General features: G+C 45.4%; 2 long non-coding RNA genes across 2 annotated transcripts in view; both read right to left on the minus strand.

The window, feature by feature from the left end:
* LOC137148770 (uncharacterized) overlaps positions 1-21,429 on the minus strand; it is a 61,840-nt gene that overhangs the window by 23,285 nt on the left and 17,126 nt on the right. The gene's annotated exons all lie outside the window — the stretch shown is intronic.
* Positions 3,046-21,429, minus strand: part of LOC137148771 (uncharacterized) — a 34,046-nt gene continuing 15,662 nt past the window's right edge. Inside the window, exons 2-3 of the long non-coding RNA XR_010918588.1 lie at positions 5,238-5,329; positions 3,046-3,392 (exon numbers count right to left, since the gene is read on the minus strand). This is a non-coding gene — a long non-coding RNA (uncharacterized lncRNA). The remainder of the gene's footprint in view (positions 3,393-5,237; positions 5,330-21,429) is intronic.

Genomic DNA, 21,429 nt, shown 5'->3' on the forward strand with positions numbered 1-21,429 from the left:
ATGACAAGAACATAAACTATCATCCCATAAAAGAATTTAAAAACAGACATCTATAACTGGCTGTGTGTGTATGCAAATGCCAAGGAATCACTTGGATTTCCTCTGGAAATACCCTTGAAGCTCCTTCAGAAGCCAGTCACCCAAGATTTATCATAATTTTTCTCCGTGTATTTCAGACACAGGGCTGACGGAACTGCCAAAATGAGTAATGGGAAGAGCTATTAAGCCAGGGGAGCACCAGGGATGTCCAGCAGTGGGACAAGTGACTCCATCTAAAGGCTAAGAGAAGAAGAGCAGGGAAGGAAAAAGATTGTCAGATGTGTCACTGGTTCTCTTATGCTGATGTGTGTGAGGAGTCTGGAGAGCAGCTAGCACCCTCCTTACACATTGCTGTCACATTTGCCACTTCAGGATGAAAGTTGCCCAAAGAACTAATTAAAAAAGCACTAGACACAACAAAAGGTGTTAATCTAACAAATGTCTGGGCAGATTCACTGGCCAGCCAGTTACACACCACTAAATTCTAAACATACATTTGGCTTTGACAAGCCATACACAATGGACATTGGTTTAAAGTGACATGATTGGCTTAGTTTGCAGCAAGGGAGATTTAGGTTACATATTAGAAAAACTTTCTAACTCTAAAGATAGTTAGTGCTGGACAGGTTATGCACGGAGATTGTGGAAACTCCTCCCCCTGATCATTGGAAGGTTTTCAGAATAGGTTAGACAAACCCCTGTCAGGGATGGCCTAGCCGGTATACTCAATCCTGCCTCAGTGCAGCGGGATGGACTAGATGACCTCTCGAGGTCCCTTCCAGCCCAACATTTCTATGATTTTATATTACAATTCTGTTCCATTCATGCAAATTCACTCATTGTAGCTAATCCCCATCAAAATACAGACACTAAGAGGTGAGAGGAGAACACTTGGATAAGGAGACAGTACAAATGCATCTGGAAAAGTATTCCGTGTTCCTACTGTATTCATCTGTCACCTAATTGCTAAAGCTTTGTCGTAAGTACCTGATTACTAGAAAACCAAGAAAATATTGCTTTTAAAACACTTCAATTTAATGGAATAATTGCTGCTCAAATGACAATTGATTTTAAATATGTGGATGCCTTTCAAAAGATTATGCTTATTCACTGGCAAATTGATACTTAATTGAAGTCACATTCTTCATTCTTTCAGTGCCCTGCACCCTCCTGTTATGTCTCATTTTCTGCTTTTTTCCCCACCTAGAAGATAGGTAATGACCCTGTTCCTTCTACCCCAGGCATGCCCTCCATGATATTAGCTGTCCCAAGCAGGTACCCATTAGATGTATTGTAACTTGTTACTAAGGCGATCTATTGTCCATGGCAGTAAGCCACCCACAGGGCAGCTGGGGACATTGCTGTAGCTAAAACAGGGGGCTCCATCCTCAGAGCAGCCCAGAATCAGAAAGGCACAAAGGTGCCTTAAAGCAGCATTAGCAGTTCCTCCCCCGAGGCTGCGTGGTGGATGCTGCACAGAATCTCACCACCGGGGAGAGCTCAGGGGCTCCTCACTAGGCTGAGAGACCTGTGTGGACTTCACAACGTTGCTGTCAGTGTCAAGACTCATATAGGTGCTGATGGAAATACCGGGAGGTGGTGCCAGGTGTCTCCACCTGTGCTGTGGCACAGTGTTAAGAGAGCACCCACTACTCCTGTCCATGAGGTTGAGCTATTTCCTCAGGCTAGCTGCACACCTGATGTAAACATGCTGTTCCGCTTACAGGAACAATTCCTGCCCATATTTTGAACTATGGTGCTTGAGAAGTGTTGAGAGAGAAGTTTTCATTTCCTAATAGGATCCGGGCTATGTGTGATCTGATCAAAACCACAAATTTATGCAGCTTGTTGCTGCTGGCAAGAATAATATTAAAGTCCATGTTAATACTGTCAGTTCCTCTGATAGGTACTGAAATGTACACGTGGGCCATTTCATTTGATTATTCCTTTTTATACTCACAAGCCATTGGGAGTGATTGTGAATGCCATGCAATAGAATTGACCAGAGTCTCATAAGCTACTTTCTGCTCTGTTGCTATCGTGCATCTTGACTAACTAAACCAAGATAGAACAGAATACTGAATACTGCAGTGGCCATCAAAAAAGCTAACAGAACGTTTGGAATCATTAGGAAAGGGATACATAATAAGACAGAAAATATCATATTGCCTCTTTACAAATCCATGATACACCCACATCTTGAATACTGCGTGCAGATGTGGTTGCCCCATCTCAAAAGAGATATATTGGAATTGGAAAAGGTACAGAAAAGGGTAACTAAAATGATTAGGGGTATGGAAAAGCTTTCATATGAGGAAAGATTAATAAGACTGAGACTTTTCAGCTTGGAAAAGATGAGTAAGGGGGAATATGATAGAGATCTATAAAATCATGATTGGTGTGGAGAAAGTAATAAGAAAGTGTTATTTACTCCTTCTCATAACACAAGAACGAGGGGTCACCAAATGAAATTAATAGGCAGCAGGTTTAAAACGAATAAAAGAAAGTATTTCTTCACACAATACACAATCAACCTGTGGAACTCCTTGCCAGAGGATGTTGTGAAGGCCAAAACTATAACATGGTTTAAAAAAAGAACTAGATAAGTTCATGTAGGATAGGTCCATCAATGGCTATTAGCCAGGATAGGCAGGGATTGCTGTTTGCCAGAGGCTGGGAATGGCTGACAGGATGGATCACTTGATGATGACCTGTTCTATTCATTCCCTCTGAAGCACCTGTCATTGGCCACTGTTGGATGACAGGATACTGAGCTAGATGGACCATTGGTCTGACCCAATATGACCGTTCTTATGTTCAAAGTTGGAGACATTTTGAAAATTATACACTTTATTATCCTAAGGAAAAAAGGGGAAGAAGTGGAAGAAAACGAAGATTCAAAATTCTGAAGAGTCAAGTTAAAAAAATAGAAAAAAAAATACATTGTTCAAGCCCTGTAGAAGGAAAGCAACTTTTAAAACATTCAAAAAATTGTTTTTAAATTTCCCAACTGGCTTTAATTGATCATCACTCCTGACTTTCCCCTCCTGCAGCCAGGAAACAACACATACAAGGAAAATGAAGACTTCCAACGGATGAGATGATAATGTAGTGTGTATTATAATAAACAGAAGTACAAAAAGTCTTCAGTGGACTGAGATCTTTTCCCTCCTCCCCACGTCATGAAAGTTCAGGCCATATCGTTCCCCTTTAATAACTGATTCCTTCTTTTGTTAATATGTTTTGCATTTACAATTTTACTCCAGTTTTCTGCTTGCCGCATAGAATGTTCAATCAGAACGTGTATCCACTTGCTGTCACTCCAGCCACTGTCAATGTTACTCCTTGGGAAGCTGGTAATATAGAGTAGAAATGTGGGAAGTTAACATAAAATTGTATCACACAACTCAGGTGAATAGCAGATTACTGATGATCTTAGTGCAAACCCCATCTGACAACGTGAAAATCATGAAATGCTGTAAACGGCTCAAGACTGGGGCTGCTGAATAGCAGATGGTATCATGTAGCTAATATTTTACGCTAAATGTAAATGGCTGTAACAGGAATATGAAATCTGTAAATGGAACATAGCTGTTATTGTGAATGTCATGCAACGGAATTGACCAAAGTCTCATAAGCTAATTTCTGCTCTGTTAGTACCGTGCATCTTGTCTAACTAACCCACCTGGTCCCAGCCCAGAGGCAAGGGTTGGCTCAGTCCCTTCTGGCTGCCATTCCGGATCACTCCCCTGGACCAGTTCCTATCTTCCCTGTTTTCCCCTCAGTTTGGGGGGAACTGCTTCTGGGTTCTGCTTACCCAGTCTTGGTAGTTCAGTTGTCCCCCTTTAGGTAGAGGGAAGGGGGATCCCAGCTGAGTCTTACCACAGTCCTGGTCCTTCCCCTGCAAATTGCTCTGCCTCAGATATGGCAGTCTGTCCCTCCCCCATACTGCTTCTGCCAGAACTCCCTTTTAAGCAGGCCCTCATAGAGAACATGCCCAGCATGCTTCTTGGCCCCATACTTCTCCACCACTCTTTTACTTTACTGCTGGGTCCGTAAACCCCACCCCACAGAAACACAGCAGCAAAACCAACCCCACTCTGGGACCTCCACAAGTTGCAGGCTTTGCTAGCCAAGAACAATCTCAAGGTTTTACTGCGGCCTCAGCTTCATTTTTCCTTATCCCATAGAAGCTATTAGCTTTCCTCCATTACACTGATGGCGTTAACTTAGATGGTGAGTTCTTGGGATAGCGATAGTCTTTCATCTGTTAAGTGCCATGCAAAGAAATCATCATCAGGAAGCAAAGATATTTGAAGTTGGCTGTCAGCGGCATGCAGATAGAGACTTTAAACAGGGGAGAGAAGGAGCCAGTGTGTTAATTCACCTAGCAATAACCCACTCAACCCCTTTCTGTCTCACCTGTTAGGCGACTATTTCACCTTTGGCCAATTTTTTTTGCGGTGCATCAAGCAAATCTGTGTCTGATGAAGCAGAAGGATTGAGAGTTTTCTGTTTGGACTGAGATAATGTAGCCCTTTTCTGTCAAAGAACCAAGCTTAGTCACCAAAACCAAAACCTGTACAGAATGAAACGAATCCTGGGCACATCACAGCCCAGAGGCCTAATCCTGAAATCTCCACATATGCAAAACTCCTAGCTAAAACAGCAGGAATTGAGTCTGGGAAAAAACTGCAGGATCAGGCCCTGGAGAGCTGGCCCTTGGCAATAGCGTCCTCTGCTGGCCACCAAAAGGGCAGCATCAACTGTTAAAATAGCTGCTCCTTCAGCTCAAGTGTACAGTTTATTCAGGACTTGTGGGTAATGGCAGGTCTGTCCTGGGAGGGAAGGAGACAGTGGGCTGGCCATACTCCACACTGCTAGTTACACCTCTGCTCCAGTCAGTCTACAAGCACTAAAGTAAAAATAAGCACAGTACATTGACAGAGTGCCTGTCATTCCAGAAGATCCCATAGTGCTTTGCAGATTTAACGCAATACACTTTATACAGGAATCACTTCACTCACTTGGGGTGAAATGTAGCAATTGCTTAACAGCATAGAGCAGCATCACACAACTGTTTAGGGCAGGAGGTGAGTAAGAACACCACATTCAAGTGATACCGTCAGAGGAACTGAGGGAAGTATGGTGCAATTACTCAAACTGGAATTTGGACAGGACACAGGCCAACGACTTACAAGAACACATCGTGGGATCTTTAGGTGAAGCATGAGAGGTCACAAGCTCCGCTTTACATCTCAGCCAAGAGACAGCAGCTCCAGCAGACTCCCTGTAATACCAGGCATTAGTTTACTATTGACTCTCAGTGAAGACTTTCATAGTGAATTCAAGCACCACTTCCCTAGCACTGTGGGTGTTCCTTGGAGGTCTGCTATTGAACACTGACCCAGCCCAAGCCCACTTATTTTATGAAATCTGATGGGACTACAGCACAAGGGCAGTATCAGAGGGTAAAAAAGAGCAAACTTTCAGAGGCACGTGGATAGCACATTATAGATAAAATAACTGTTCCTGATTCACATACACTGATTAAAAACATAAAAGAGAGAGAACAGCAGAGCACCCCAGTCAGAGTATTCAGTTTTATACATTTGGCAAACTTCCCTGTTGTCATTGTGTAAAACTGTAAAGCAGAAAAGAATCTCTAATTGTTATTTTAAGTAAAACACTTGGCTGTAATAATACTAAAATAAGGGCTTCCCGCTCAACAAGTTTGAAAATATGGCAAAAAATTATCCCTATGGGGAAACCATAAAGCAATTTAACTGTCAAGGAATTTCAAGATATAATCCCTTTATGGTGAAGCTTCTTGTGGGCTCTTCATGTTACTTCAGCTAGGAACAATGAGAACAGATGCCCTGGATATTAAATTGTCTTGCTGAAGCAACAGAAATAAGATGCAACATTTGTTTCATACAGCATACTGGATGCCAAGCAGCTGATTATATGATAATACAAGTACAATGCACATTGTAGAAAGGCAAGCAATAAACGTCATGGACTGAAGAGCCATCCTGACAGCTTTAAAGAAAGCTCAATTAAAAGCTCTTAGAAGCAGTGCTGCATTAGTGAGATTTATTGTGTACATCAATATCCCCCTTGAAGAGTTTCCTTTACAAGAAATGTAGTTACTTAATCATCATTTTTGTGCCAAATTTACCCAGTCGTTGAACCAATGTTACCTTGTCCACCAAACAAGCTCGTCAGAGGTCACCGCATTTGGTTAAATAATCATTTCTATTTACCTTCCAAATAATATCATTGCTGATCATAAAGAAACATATCACTTCATTTGGTTCTGCTCTGATCTGGCTCAATATGCAGTATAACATTACACACTATATAGTTGGTGTGTAGTGTCTTGATTGTAATTGAAACCCTAATTGCAGATCATCACAATTCCTAGTCAAATGTCGTGATGAAGTGAGAATGTTCTCAATGTTTTTTCTGAATACTATGTGTGCGCGCCTCAGTTTCCCCTATATATTACTGAAGTATCTAGTTGGTGGAATAAGAGTGTGCGATCATTGCAGAGAGGATAGGTGTGACTGCCATCCGGCTGCCTGGGCCCAGACAATGGCCAACACTCTGTATCCTGGCAACATAGCCGAGGGCCCTCCTCCTCAAGGAGCCCGCCGCAGGTATTGAAGAACAAAAGAGAAAGAGATGGCCTGTTTGCCTGGGACAGGAACAAACGACAGGAGAGGGGCAGCAGGGCATGACTGAGGCTGGGCGACTGGAAGCACTCGGTCTCCTGGTGGGGCTCAAAGCACGGAGAGCCAGTGTTCTGGATTCTCCCTTCCACCCACCACCCCTCCTCCCACCCCACCGAGATGGCCTTTGCTGAATGGTCCTAATTTCTGTGCTAACAAGATCTGTTCTATGCTGTGTCTCTGACGACTAATAAACCCTTCTGTTTTCCAGACTGGCTGAGAATCGCTGCTGATTGTGGAGGTGGGGTGCATGGCCCCTTTGGGGTGTAGTGCTAGGCCATGGAAGATAGTGCAACACATTGGAAATAGTGACACGGTGGGTCTAGTCTGAACCGGTTCGATTAGGATTGCTTGCATAGCACAGTAAATAGGCTGCAGGGCCCACTGTGTAGCTTGTTTCAAGGTCAAAAGAGGAAAGTAGTTAGGAAGCAAGGTCATGTGCTGTAAATTTGCCAATGCATGCTGTTCCCTAGAGTAAATATGTTATGCTGCATATAGAAGCTCGTAATAATGCAAACTGCACAATAAAACTCAGCCATAAATCTACTGGGATTGCGTGGCCCTCCTCTGCAGCCGTTTCACAGACCCCTTTTAGGGTTTCCTTCTGCTGTTTGGAGTGTAAGCCGTAATTAAAGATAAGTGTACCTAATTGGTGTGGGCATGTTTTTATTCCTCACCTGGTATCCAGAACCTGCAGGCAGCTGTAATTAGCTCTGCCAGGCATAACAATTGATGTCACGAACAGGATACCGGGGAAGGAAGCATGCCCTTCTTTGGGACAAAGGTGAAAGAAGGAGGGGTGGTGGCCGCATCCCTGGTGGCCCAGTACCGGTATGTGGTTGCCTGTGGCTGAACCGGTCGGTTCAAGGCCATGGACAAGCTCCGGCTGGAAAAAAAGGAGGGCGGAGCAGAAGGTAATGCGGGAGCTGGGATGGCTTCTACTGACTGGGCTCCGCTCCCTAGAGGACCGACTCCATGAAACGGAGAAGAGGGGAGACAGGTGTTCCGGGATGATCTGGACACCGCAAGGAAAAACCCCTGCTAACCACAGTTGTTGTGAATTCCTGATTAAATGGTTAAAGAATGTGTTGCTGCCAGCCTGGAATTTAAAATGATCTCACAAGGTTAATTGATTGCTTCCCACCCCCACACACACTTGCACTTCTGTTTTTATAAGCTTGTTAACAGAAGGAATTTTGATACACTTTAAATGTTAAAAGTTATGGCAGCCAAAAATAATGTAATAAAGTTTAAATATAGTAAGTGAAAGGCAAAAGTAAATAACTTAAAAAGAAGAAAAAAATTTAAAAAAAGTAAAAATTAATGCTACAAAAGTTGAAGGGAATTAAATAGTTAAGAGATGTGAAAATGTTCAAAGGTAACAGTTGTGAAACTGTTCAGAGGGTAACAGTGTTATAAAAAGAAAGTTCTTGGTTTAATAATATTAAAAAAAAATTGTGCGTGTAAATATATTGTGTAAATCTGTAAGGGTTTAAGGATCTAAACCAACACTCTTGGTTTATAAAACCCTATTTTGCCATTTAAAATGATTTGGTTTTATTAGCAATCAACCCTTTGGGCACTTCCATGCTGTATAAAATTTAATATTTTTTTAAAACCAAAGTTATGGCTATAAAAATGTCAGCCAAACACAAAAAAGTATGAAGGTAATTCCTCTATACAAAGCACCCCACGGGATCCCTGAAGCAAAGGATCCATCCAGGCCAAGTGTGGCAAGTGAACTTCATCAAACCCCTACCTGTGGAAAATTGTAAACAATATGCCTTGACCATGGTAGACACCTTTTCTGGAGTCCTGCAAGTATATCCAGCAGCAAGGGCCACCCAGCAAACCACCATAGACAAAATAAGCCAGTTAATTAAAATGCTTGGGACCCCAAAGGAGGTACAAAGTAACCAAGGCTCCCATTTCATGGGACAAACAATACAGCAGTGGGCAAAAGATCTAGAAATTCGGTGGGTCCGGCACATACCATACCACCCCCAAGCAGCGGGCCTAATTGAGTAATACAACAGCCTACTAAAGAAGCAAATAAAGGCGTTGACTCCAGCCCACTCCTTGAAGGGGAGGACAAAGGTTATTAACCAAGCAGTGTTCATTTTGAACAATCGGTCTGTGCAGGGCACCACACCTTATAAAAGGCACGTTAACCCACCTGCAGTGCCAAAAGTGCATGCACTGCGGGTGTTGCATATGTCCCCCATGGCAACTTTGCCCAGTCGAGTGACAAAAGGCAGTATAGGATTGGATCTAAGGAGCCCATTGCCTGAAATTTTGTTAACACCGGGCTCGAGACACCTAATCCCCACCAGGTTGGGTATGGAATTCCCCCACGGGTGGTATGGGCGCATAGCACCCCGCTCGAGTTTGGCACTATGGGGTATTGTGGTGTTGGGAGGGGTAATTAACCCCAATTACAGGGGGGAAATAAAGGTAATCCTACATAATCTTGGTCCCAAAACAAGTACCATTCACCAGGGGGACCGAATAGCCCAGCTAATCTGTGAGCGTGCCCTTATTCCTAAAGTATGGGTGAGTAGTGTGGGTGGTGGTGAAGTATGCTGGTGAGAAACTGTAGCATCTAACCCCAGTGAGTCCAAACAAGACATGGATCTCAGTAATGTCTCTCCCAGTTAGCAACAGTTCTTATGAAATACAATTAAATAAGAGATTCAGACCCAGAAAGTAAGAGCTAAACAGAGAAGCCAAGATGCTGCAGTCACCTCTTGTTCTAATCCTCTGCAGGAAAGAAATATGGGTCTTCCCATTCCACAAATTTCTATTGTTCTCCAAGTCATTCTTAGATTTAAGGTGCTGATTGAGGAAATAATCCCTCGTCAGGACACCATTTACACACATTCTTAATCTTAGGCATTTCCTGGAGTAGCACATAGATAAAAATATGGATTTGAAGGAGCCCCAATAGAAACCAAAGAATGAGACCCACAAAGGCAAATAAGAGCACCCACATTTCAGGCTGTTTTTCCAAACTATCCAAATCTCTAAAACTGGGCTTCAAATCTCAAGAATAGTGTTTTTTCCTAAACTTCCTGCTTCTTGCAAGATACTAGCTTCATAATTTTTCCTGAACTATTTTCTAACGTCACAGAAAATGAAAAACAATAGGAAGGCGAGAATTGAGTTAACTTTTTCAACTCTCCAAAAAGGGACAAGTTCACACTTTGGGTTGGTTCTTATTTTATAACAAAACCCATTTCACCTGTAAATAATTATTTGCTCAAATCTATGTAAGAAACAGAGATAAAGAAACACAGAGTAACCAGAGCAGTTTCTCCACATCCACACTCAGTTTGTATCCCATGATCTATTCCTCCCATCCCATCTCTGTATACACTTAAATTGCACGTGGAAATCCACCATGTAGATAAAAAGTGTAAAACACGGGCCTATGAATCAGGTCCCATGCATTTCATCTTGCTGGTTGTCAGACCCATCTGTTGTTTTATCAGAACCTGGCACCATGCAGATGGGCATGATTTCTTTTATGAGAGTGAAAATAGGTAGCATCCATTAGCATTCAGCTATTCTTAATTCAATATTTTTCCTCATTAGAATGAAAGTGTGAATACATATGTTATTTCATTTGTTCTGATAGTCAGTATTAGAAGACTGTCAAAGACAGCTTAGCCTCAACCAATTCTAAGCACGACCATATGCCAATTTCTTAATGAAGCTATTTGTATGGTCATGGAATTGTGAAGGAATTATCACAGCTAGCACGAGGTGCCACTGGCTTCCAAACAAATAGTTGATTAAGTGAAGATCAGTTTTTATTGCAAGCCGCTGAAGAACCCGGTCGAATGTAAGGCTGAATAGATGGTACATAATGAATTCTAAGAGTGTGAGCTGATCCTTTTGAGAGAGTTAAATCAAAAAATGTAAAAGCTTGAGGTCAAAATGTGGGCCAAAATAGTAAAATGAGTTAATGAGCCACAACGTTCATTTCTGGAAAACCAGGGATCACTTATATCACAATGAAAGAGTTTGAGTCTCAGCCTGGTCACTATCAGACACATGTCCATATCAGAATTTGTGCACATCGCACAAGAGAGCACAACAACATCATTAGGAGTCTTCTCCACATAGAACCAAACTGGAAAAGGAGGGGCTGCTGTAGGTCACAACTGAGGTGCATGGACAGAGCCCTGCAGGGGCCTAGGACTGGAATAGCAGGGAGTGAGGTGTGTTGGAGGGAGCGGAGCATGGCAGGCAGGTCTGAGAACTGGTGGAGCTTCACATAGGAAGTTTACACAATACCTACATGCATTCTGATTGGCTCTAGCCAAGGATATTGTGCCCTCACTGTCACACAAAGTGTAAATGCATAAATTATACAACAGACTGAATGGAAATGTACAGGTATTCTGACTGAGGGGCAAGTCCTTAAAACATCATCCCAGATGCTGTTCCAGCACGAGCTCACTAATAGTATTTATTAAGAAAGCAGTGTCACCCAACATTTATATGGCACCTTTCATCCCAAAGCACCGACTAACTGTACGTTCAGAAACCACTCTGAAATATTGATTTGGCCAGTGCGGCATTTATACCTTCTCTGCCCAAAGGAGAGTGTTCTCTTAGAAACCCGTCAGAGAGAGCCTTAAACTCCAGTTGCCATAGCGACTCATCTGGCTCTCTTGCTTTGTGTCTTTCAAAAATTGGTTCATAAACTGCAACTTTACAGAGAGTCAGTTTTGCAAATACTCCTACTCATCTTTGTTTGTTCATTGTCCTCTTGGAACTTTTTACGACAGTTGAATTTAAGGAGGAGGTTGGGGGGAATAACATCTAGTCTAGCTGGATTCTCAGATGGCCCCCATCCGAGGCTTACTATGGTCTCTGATGCCCGGGGGCCAAAACTGCATTTGCACCCCTCCGCACACACTCAGGGCAGGAGGAGTCCCCAGCTCCCACCAAACAGTGCCACCCCCCCAGCTTCCCCAGGGAGGGGGAATCTGTTCTTGTTGGGAGTGGGGTGTGTGAAATGGACACGTCGCTTACCTCCTCCTGCTTGGGGGACTTTCTGAAGCTCATTGCGGTGGAGGAGCCCGGCTCTGGCCAAGCTCTGCTGCCTCCTCCCCCCGCACTTACCTGCCATGCAGCGCCCGCCTCTCTAGCTCCAGCCCCACAGCCCAGCACCAACTCGGGCGGGGCGGCCTCACCCCCACAGCCTGGATGGGATGGGGCGCCAGGCCGGCCCGTTACTATGTGCAAGGGGCACAGGAGGCTCTGAGGGGAGGCTGCCGGTCCAGTCGCCCCTTACAGCCTCCTGCGCCACTTCACCTCCTGTGCCTCATGAAAGGCCCGCCCAGTGCTCCCCTGCAGGCCGGCACCTGGGGGCCTGGCCCCCCACTCCTCTCAATACACCACTGGCCTCTGTCACTGTAGTATCTGAGTGCTTCTTGTATATTAATGAATTGATCCTTACAACACCCCAGAGTTTTATGCAGTGTTGTGGTAGCTGTGTTGGTCCCAGGATCTTAGAGAGACCAGGCGGGTGAGGTAATGGCTTTTATTGGACCAACTGCTACTGGTGAGAGGGACAAACTTTCAAGCTTACACAGAGCTTTTCAGACCTGGCACTGCTGCCATCTGGTTATTTCTCACAAAAATTTCCCAACAGAAGGACTTGTGAGTTTGTTTTATTATAGGTTTTGCACTCAGGCCTCCTTTCATCTGAGAATCTCAAAGCACTCCAGAGTCTAAGGCTAGGGTTAATCAGTAATCCCTCCTGCTCACGCCACCGTTTCAACAGGTTGAGGTGGCAAACCTGCTTTTTCTTCCTTTGGTCGGGTTGGCGGATCTCATAGTTCACCTGGACGACTGGCCTAATGACCTCATAGGGTCCCTGCCATCTGGCCAGTAGCTTGGACTCCGCCGAGGGTAGTAAAACGAGGACTCGGTCTCCTGGCTCAAAGGAGCGGGTCCGCGCCCCCTTTTGGTATGTCTGGGCCTGGGTTTTCTGGGCGGCCTGGAGGCTTTCCTGGGCAAGCGTCCTAGCCTGGTGAAGGTGTTCCTGGAGGTCAAGGACATAATGGAGTATCCCCTTGGCTGGTGACGGGTCTGCTCACAGTGTTCCCTCATGAGGTCCAGGATCCCCCTCAGCTGGCAGCCATATAACGGTTCGAACGGGGGAAAACTGAGTGGAGGCCTGGGGGACTTCCCGGATGACCAGGAGCAAGGGTGGGATCAATTAGTCCCACCGCCGCAGGTCCTCGGGAGGGAATTTCCTGACCATGTATTTCAGGGTTCGGTTAAAATGCTCCACCAGGGCATCAGTTTGAGGGTGGTAGATCGAGGTCTGGGAGGATAGGTTTTCTCCTGGAACCGGTGCCGGAAGGTCTCGGGGTTTATGTCCAGGGTATCTAATATCTCTGCCTTCACAGTTGGATAATCCTGTGTCTCCTCATCGCCCAGGGCCTGGTAGGCCACCTGGAGGGCTCCTGTCAGATACGGGGCCAGGAGGACAGCCCACTGGTCAGGGTCCCACCCTGCAGCGGTGCCCACCTGTTCGAACGTTATCAGGAACGCTTCGGGGTCATTGTTGGGTCCCAACTTGGTGAGGCGTAGCTGGGGCCAGACCGCGGGCAGGGCCCGGCCCGGGGTTTCTCCCGGGCCCATGGGTGTAGGCTCCATGCAGGCACTCAGCTGTTGCACATACTGCCGCTGCAGCTCCTGCACTTCTGGACCCCCAGGTCCTGGATCAGTTGCTGTTGCTGGGTGCCCAAGGTCTGCAGCAACTGCTGCTGCTGTTGCAGCTGGGCTGCTTGCTGCTGTTGTTGGGTTTCCACCCACCACTTCATAAATTTATCGACCTCCATCTCCGGCCAGTTCCCGGGGGCGGTAATCTGGGGTACCATCAGCGGGGCAGCCCCCCCCCTTTGCGTCAGGGGGCGAATGCCTGCATTCTTTTCCACTATGTGTAAGCCGGTGGCATGGTCCGGCCGGGGCATGGCGACCCTTCCTCGGGCCCAGGCTCCGAGGAAGGCCACAGCGGCTCCCTACAGGGGGAATAATCAGTGCCTTTTCACAAGTCTTAGCCCGGCCCTCCGGCGGGCGAGGCAAAAAAGCAGTTTATTGTCTCCAACCCTCAGGCAGGGCGAGGCAGGGAAGCAGTCTATTTCCTCCAACCTTCAGGCAGGGCGAGGCAGGGAAGCAGTCTGTCGCCTCAGACCCTTCAGGCAAGGTGAACCAGGTAAGCAGTCTATTGCCTCCAACCCTCAGGCAGGACGGGGCAGGGAAGCAATCTATGGCGGCAGAGGATAGCGTTTCCTCCCGGGGCGGTTAGGGAAGGGGGGAGGGGGACACAGGCCCACCCGTCTCCACTGCGTCTCAGCCCAGGGCCCTATCAGCGGGGCTTCCGCTGCAACACGCTGACGGGGGTTTCGCCCCTGACTCAGCCACTTGCTAGGGCTGTCCCTGGGCCACTTCCTCCCCCTGGTCCCCGGGTACCCAAGTTCTCCGTTTCCCTGGGGTCGCTGGGGTACTCGGCACGTGGCAGGCCCACCAGTCCCTCCTCGTCGATCAGCGGCAAGTCCGGGAACTCTTCAGTGGAGGGCAGCTCCTCCAGGTCACAGGGCTCCCAGGGTTTCCCAGCGTCAGGCAGCTCCTCCAGGTCAGCGCCGGCCTCGGGGGGGTAGTTCCTCCCCCAGAGCCTCAGGGGGCTCAGTACAGGTTCTGGGGCTTGGCGGCCCAGTCCAGTCACTGGGGCTTGGTGGCCCAGTCCAGTCACCAGGGCCTGGCAAGCTGGGTAGGTTCTGGGGCCTCCGCTCTGTGGGGTGTTTGCTCCGAGAGGCTGCTTGGTTGGGGTCAAATCTAGACCGCAGCCTGCGGGAGGGCACGTCTGCTCTGCATAGCTTGCGTAACTCCCGTCGACTTCTTAACTTCCATTGTGCATGGTGTCTTCACTGTGCAGCGCCAATGGGTAAGGCGTTCCTGTCGACGCAGTGCTATGCCACTTGAGGGGATGGTTTTAGTGCATCAACTTCCGGATCAATTGAGCGGGTCTTCACTGACCGCTCAATTAATCCAGAAAGATCAATCTGATGGCAGCGCATTTGCCGCCGTCAGTGTGTACATAGCCTTAGAGTGACATCTTGTGTCCTAGTTCTGGGAAGGTAGCACACTGTCCTGTTGTATAATTGTCTAGTTATCTGCCTCTCCTTTGCAGAATGTTCATTTATGAAATCTAACAACACTTCTGGGAAACATGAGAGTATTGATACCCTTATCTGACAGATTAGTAAATCATGAAGCCCATGAATTATTATTTCATAGCACCCAATAGCATGAGCAAGTGGTGTGAAAACTTTCCACCCAATGCACCTCAGTCCTGATTGCAACACTTCATGCTACTAGAGTCCTTGGTCTCTCTTGTCTAGAGTCTCCCAACTGTGCCACATACTCTTTAAAAAAATCAGATCAGTATGAGCTTGCCAAGTGCATTTAGCCAGATTCATGGTAAAATGACCCTCATCCCAGCAGACTTGCTACCATGGCAAACCGCTCTGACTCACTGACTACCTGATGGCACTAGCTGTGGCTTCTGTTTTATGAGATGGTAGTTGTCTTTCAAATGCCTGAATTACATAGACATGATAAAACAAAATACTCAGATGCATTCTTTGTGGATTGTTGGTTTCAAAATTAGTCATATCCTGATGGAGGAGATAGAAAGTTTTAAGTAACTTGCCCAGGGTCATGTAGCGAGTCAATTGCACAGCAGGGGTAGACACCAAGAGCTCCCAGATGTCTGCTTTTATCACTAGATTTCTCTTTTTATAAAGGTTCAAATGTATTTAATCAAAAATAGCACCACTGGGCTTATAAATAGTATTTTTAATGCAGACAAAGCAAGGCTGGGGAAAACCAATCCATTTTTAGACATATTGCACAGCTGCACTTTGGCACATGTATCTTTCTGAAATTCAAACTCTTATGCATAAACAAAGATTCTCTTTCCTTCTCCACACAAGGCTTTGGAGCTACTTATACACAGCAGACAACTAACTGATTATGAAACAAAATTCGCCCAGAACCAGCTAAAGGAGGAAAATCAATACGGTAACCTAATTATTGTGATACAACAAAAACCATATGAAACAGAAATCATGATAACTCAAATTACTTTTTTTCTTTTTAACACTGGCTCCAACTGGGGTTGCCTGCTTTGCTGAGCCATTTAAAAATGGAGACAAAGAATAGGTCTGCACTCTATGAGCTACTGTTTCAGCAACACTGAGTGCATGACCTGGCTCACTTGTTCTTGTACCCCTGTCTGTTTTGAGGGGACAAAGCAACACTGCAGCCAGACCACACAGATCAAGACCTCATCATTAGCATTGCAACTAATTGGCAAAACCAGAGCTAGAAAAATATCTCCTGCCTATGAGCATGACAGGCTGTACAGCTGGAGGAACCTAAAGGGGTTCCAGTCAATAGTTTGTTGAGGCACACTTTTGCCCAGTATAGACAAGAGAGACCTTAGAAACCAAGAACATGTCTGCTCTCCATGAACATCAAAGATCCCATGGAAGTTTTATGACAGCAAAGGTTAGCAACAGTTACTTTTGCAAAAGTTCTCCTTGCTCATTCCACACGGGTGGGTGTTGGGTCTCAGGTGATAGGAGGAGTCATTCCTGCGTGCATATAGTTTGTAGAGTGCTTTTAAGATATGCTAACATTTCAAAGCCTAGAATGGACTGATTTGTATTTGAGATGCATTGCTGATAGCCACTAGATGGCATAGCTAAGTAGGAAAAGGAGCATTACCCACTCTGTCTCTTTCTTTAGGGGTCTAATATCCAAGTACTTGGTGTAGAATGATCCCCTTAGAAACTGTTTTTACTCTCCCTGCAACTTGTCTAGAAGGCATGGCCATTGTGTCTACAGTTTTCTCCTATAATCCCATGTGGAAAATATTTAACTCAACAATCTGGGCTAGCGGGACACATAGACATGTGTTGCATGTGTGAGCCAGAGGATCTCTGAGCAGCTGGTACAGTTTTATAACTGATCTTGTGGAAGTTTAATTGAAGTTATGGAATGGGAGGGCTTAGTTCACTTTAGGTGCTCTAAAAGAGCTAGCAAAGACTTAGTCTAAACAGATGTGCTCCACAGAGGTATCTTACCAGAGGAATTTCATGTAGTAGAAGTTTTGTCAAGAGCATTTGGTGGAAAATTTTTACTCTTACAGAGTAAGTTATGGAGGGTATAATAATTCTTATGTGTTTTAAATGTAATTCTGTTTCTGGAAGAATAGTGACTTTCTGCATGAAAAAATTCCTTCAGCAAGGAATGGTTGGAGTGATTGGACTGCCTGATTTACTCCACACTACATTGTCAAATCTATTATTAACAGACCAACAAGGGTCTGCACGTGGCAAAGGCCACCATGAAGGCATAGCTACACTGCACACCACTGGTATGTCTAGCAACACACTGCAGTGAAAGCAGGCTGTGTCCACACTGTGGTGTGTGGCTCCATGTGGCAGTGAAAGACTCTGGGCGGGGTGAAGACAGTGGGGGGATGTGCAATGCAAGGAGGGTGCAGTGTATTTATTCCTGTACAGAGTATGCAGCATAGATATACTCTGAGAACAGACTTAATCCATAGAAACTCCAGACCTGAGCAGCTGGAAACCGGAGCCGTACAAAAAGAATTATTGCTGGCAGAAGCATTAGCTGCTTTGTTGTCTTCATCAGGATTAGAAAAAAACAATTGCTGTTCTCATAAGTAAGTAAACTGAATATCATCAGAGGCTAAAAAGACTTACACAATAGTGCACTGCTGTATACTGGGAAAATCCCTTCTTATCTCCTCCAGATAATCTTCACTGTGGCCAGAAGCAAGACACTTGGTTACCCTGTAATTATCTTAATTTGCATAACTACAAGAATCATAGAAATATAGGACTGGAAGAGACCTCGGTAGGTCACCTAGTCCACTCCTACCTCAGTGCAGGGGACTAAGCCCTAGTCTACACCGAGTTAGGTTGACGTAAAGCAGTTTACGTTGACCTAACTATGCAAGTGTACACACTACAGTGTTCCTCTCACCACTGTAACTTACCTGCTCCGCCAACTTAATAAATACACCTCAGAAAGAGGCATAAGGCTTAGGACGATGTAGTTTGGGCATCACAGTGTCTATATAGACACTGCATTACTTGCATCTCCTGTTGGCTGTCAGCATGCCGACTGTGAAACTGACAAGAATGTCAATCTCACTACTAGTAGGGTTCCTGTTTTGAAATTGAGGCTGGGGAGGTTGAAGGGGTTCCAGTTGTGAGCCCTGCAATGTTGATAGCTGGAGCCTTCCTGCCCAGTTAAGCTGACTAGTCTATAATTCCCTAGGTTGTCCTTATTCCTTTTTTTATAGATGGTGTTAATTTGCCCTTTTCCAGTCCTCAGTTATCTCTTCCGTCCTCCACAAGTTCTCAGAGATAATCGCTAATGGTTCAGAGATCTCTTCAGTCAGCTCCTTAAGTATTCTAGGATGTATTTCATAAAGTTCTGCCTTGTTATTTTCCTATTTTAGCCTCAGATCCTACCCCATTTGCCCTGATGTTCTTTATGTTAGTCATCCGATCACTACCAACCTTTTTGGTGAAAACAGACCAAAAAAAAAAAAAGGCATTTAACACTTCGGCCATCATGCATTTTCTGTTATCTTTCCCTCACTTAGTAGTGGGCCTACCCTGTCCCTTGTCTTCTTCTTGGCTCCCATGTATTTGTAAAATGCTTTCTTGTTTTCCTTTGTGTCACTAGCTAGTTTAATCTCTCTTTGTGCATCAGCCTTTCTAGTTTTCTCCCTACATGCTTGTGATGTTTTTTTATATTTCATTTTTTGTCATTTGACCTAGTTTCCACTTCTTAATTTTCACGTCCTTGGTTAAACTAGCGTGGCCTCTTACCATACTTCCTATCTTTCTAAACCACAGCATAGTTTGCTTTTGTGCCCTTAATAATATCCATCTAAGAAACTGTCAACTCTTCTGAACAATTTTCCCTTAGAGTTGCTTTCCACAGCATCTTACCTACCAATTCTAAGCTTGCTAAAGTCTGCCTTCTTGAAGTCCATTGTCTTTATTCTGCTTTTGCCCTCCTACCATTCCTTAAACTAACAAACACTATCATTTCATAATCACTTTCACCCAAGCTACCTTCCAATTCCCAACTAATTCCTCCCTGTTTATCACAATCAAATCCAAAATAGCCTCTCCCATAGTCTTTTCTGAACCTTTGGTAATAAAAATTTGTTTCCAATGCATTCCAAGAACTTGGTGGATACATAATGATCAAACTAGCTTTCTCTAAGAGGGGGTGATAAAAGAGTGGCCACAATTAGGAACAATGCATCAGAGCTAATCAATATTTACTATTTAATCGTGTTTTTAGTACTAGAGGATTGCATGCTTCATAGCTTGCATAGGCTGAGTTTATTGCACACCAGAGGCTCCTTGCATCCCTCCATCATCCCACCCCCACAAACTCCATTTGCTCCACCCTCCCACCTCCCTTGAGTTCAGGGACTCCCTGCCACTGCTCCCACGTCCTCCCTCATACCTGGGGCTCTTGAAACCTCCATTTTTACCCCATGCTAGGGGCAATGTATGTCCCCGTCACCCCATGCCAGGGCTTGTGTGCACGCCACCATTCCCCTCAAATCCCCAATTATTCTTTGTCTGGGAGATGAGTCATTTGAGGCATCAACATGTTAAACTCTCTTGGGAAATAGAGATGAGATTGTCATGCTAGAAGGTGCTAATGGGTGTCATACATCAGGTGCTGGACACATAGACAACAGCAGAGGTATTTGAAGCTGTGACAGATGGCAGGGGCTCTGTGTCCCCTGTTTCCCCCCTTTTGGTCTTCTGATTTTCCTCAGTAATCACTAATGTTCTGCCCATTGATGCCTAGAACATTCCCTGAAATGTTTGAACTAATGGGGTGTACCTCTTAAAGGCTAAGGTGTTACACACAGAGAAGGATGTCAAACTGAATACAAAGCAAACTTGTCCAAAAGGCCACGGTCTACTGCCACAAGTAATTTTAAACACAAAGAGTTTAACTGACTCCCAATGGAAGATTACAGTATTGAGCCTCTAATTACAAAACACTCAACCTACATATTACTAACCCCAGTAACACAAGGATTTGCAGGCTCTAATCCTTATCCTCCTCTCTCTGTATGACCACCCCATCTAATTGCAGCAGCTTACGTGGGTTAGCTCTTTGGGGTAAGGGAATCATCTCATTTGTCTGAAGAGTTTGCTGCATCTTTATGGGGCTGTATAAAAATATTTCAAAAATGTATATAAAAATGAATGAGATCATCCACAGAATTTACCACCGTTTGTGTACAGCACTTACTATGTACAAAGCATCTTCCATTTGTGGGTTAGGTATCATCTCCATTGTACTGAGGAGAAAAGTAGCACAGAGATCTGACGCCCTGAGTCAGTGGCTGAGTCAGGAATAGAATTCAGACCTCCTGACTACTAGTTCTACATGCTACCCTGCCTCAAGGAATTTTGCCGGCACAAGCACTTGTGTAGCTGCGTTAGGTCTTTCTCCTGCCGACATAATAAAACCACCTAGCCAAGCGGCAGTAGCTTCATCGGGAGGAGAGCATGTTTTTTCCACACCCTGATTAACGAAAGTTTTGCCGGCATAAGTGCTAATGTAGACAAGACCTAAGGCACCTCACCCAGGGTGTGAGGCTATTGGTGCTCCTCATGGATAGGTGGGCAGAGTCAGAGCTGAATGTTTCCAGTCAGAGGCTGAGTGGAAATGGCCCATAATGGGCATGTCTGTAAATATCTCAAGGAATATCCAAAAAGAGCTCTGAGATCCTCAGCTGAAAGGGACAAAGTTATTCTTTGTTCAACAAATGGGGCTCCCATTGGAGGCTGCTGTCTTGATGATGACACTGTATTATACTGATCAATCTTGTGATGCAGGCAGAGTCAGAATTCAGGTCCTTAAAGCATACAAAATCAGAGAGCACTTCAAAGTGATTATAAGGTAACTTCACATGTGGCAGGTACAATAGGCTTCCCCAAACAGCACCATCAGAAACTCCTGGCCCACCTTTCCACCCTGCCCACACTCCACCTCAAGCCCCACTCCTACTCAGCCCACTCCCCTGAGGCTCCCCCACCTCCCACTCATGCATCTTCACCCCTTCCCCTACCCACTGCTCACACCTCTTCGACCTCTCCCCTAAAAGGCATGAGCAGCAGGTGGGGGAGGGCCTTGGGGGAAGGGGTCAAGCAGGAGTGGGGCTTGGGGCAGAACAGGGGTGGAGCATGGACCAGGCCACAGTCAGTGCCTCCCAGGCAGGAGTCACATGCTGCCCATGGGTAACTTCTCCCATATTCTTTGAGGTTTGGTTGATTTAACCAGATCCCAGAGGGGAACAGGGACTGCTCAAGAGGACAGGGGAGACTCAAGTAGTGGGGCTCCTCAGTCCCAAGAGCTGGGGATGGATAAAGTAACTGTGGGAGGAAGGATTCCTCTTCAGAAGCTGTAATCTACTGGCCTGTCACCCCAGTGCAGGAAGGACTCACTGCACCCCCAAAGTCCCTTTCCAGGCAGTTTTAGCCTCCAA

The sequence above is a fragment of the Emydura macquarii genome, unplaced genomic scaffold, assembly GCF_026122565.2.
Source record: "Emydura macquarii macquarii isolate MOO-44397 ecotype Brisbane River unplaced genomic scaffold, CSIRO-AGI_Emac_v2 contig_691, whole genome shotgun sequence".
Classification (NCBI taxonomy): domain Eukaryota; kingdom Metazoa; phylum Chordata; order Testudines; family Chelidae; genus Emydura; species Emydura macquarii.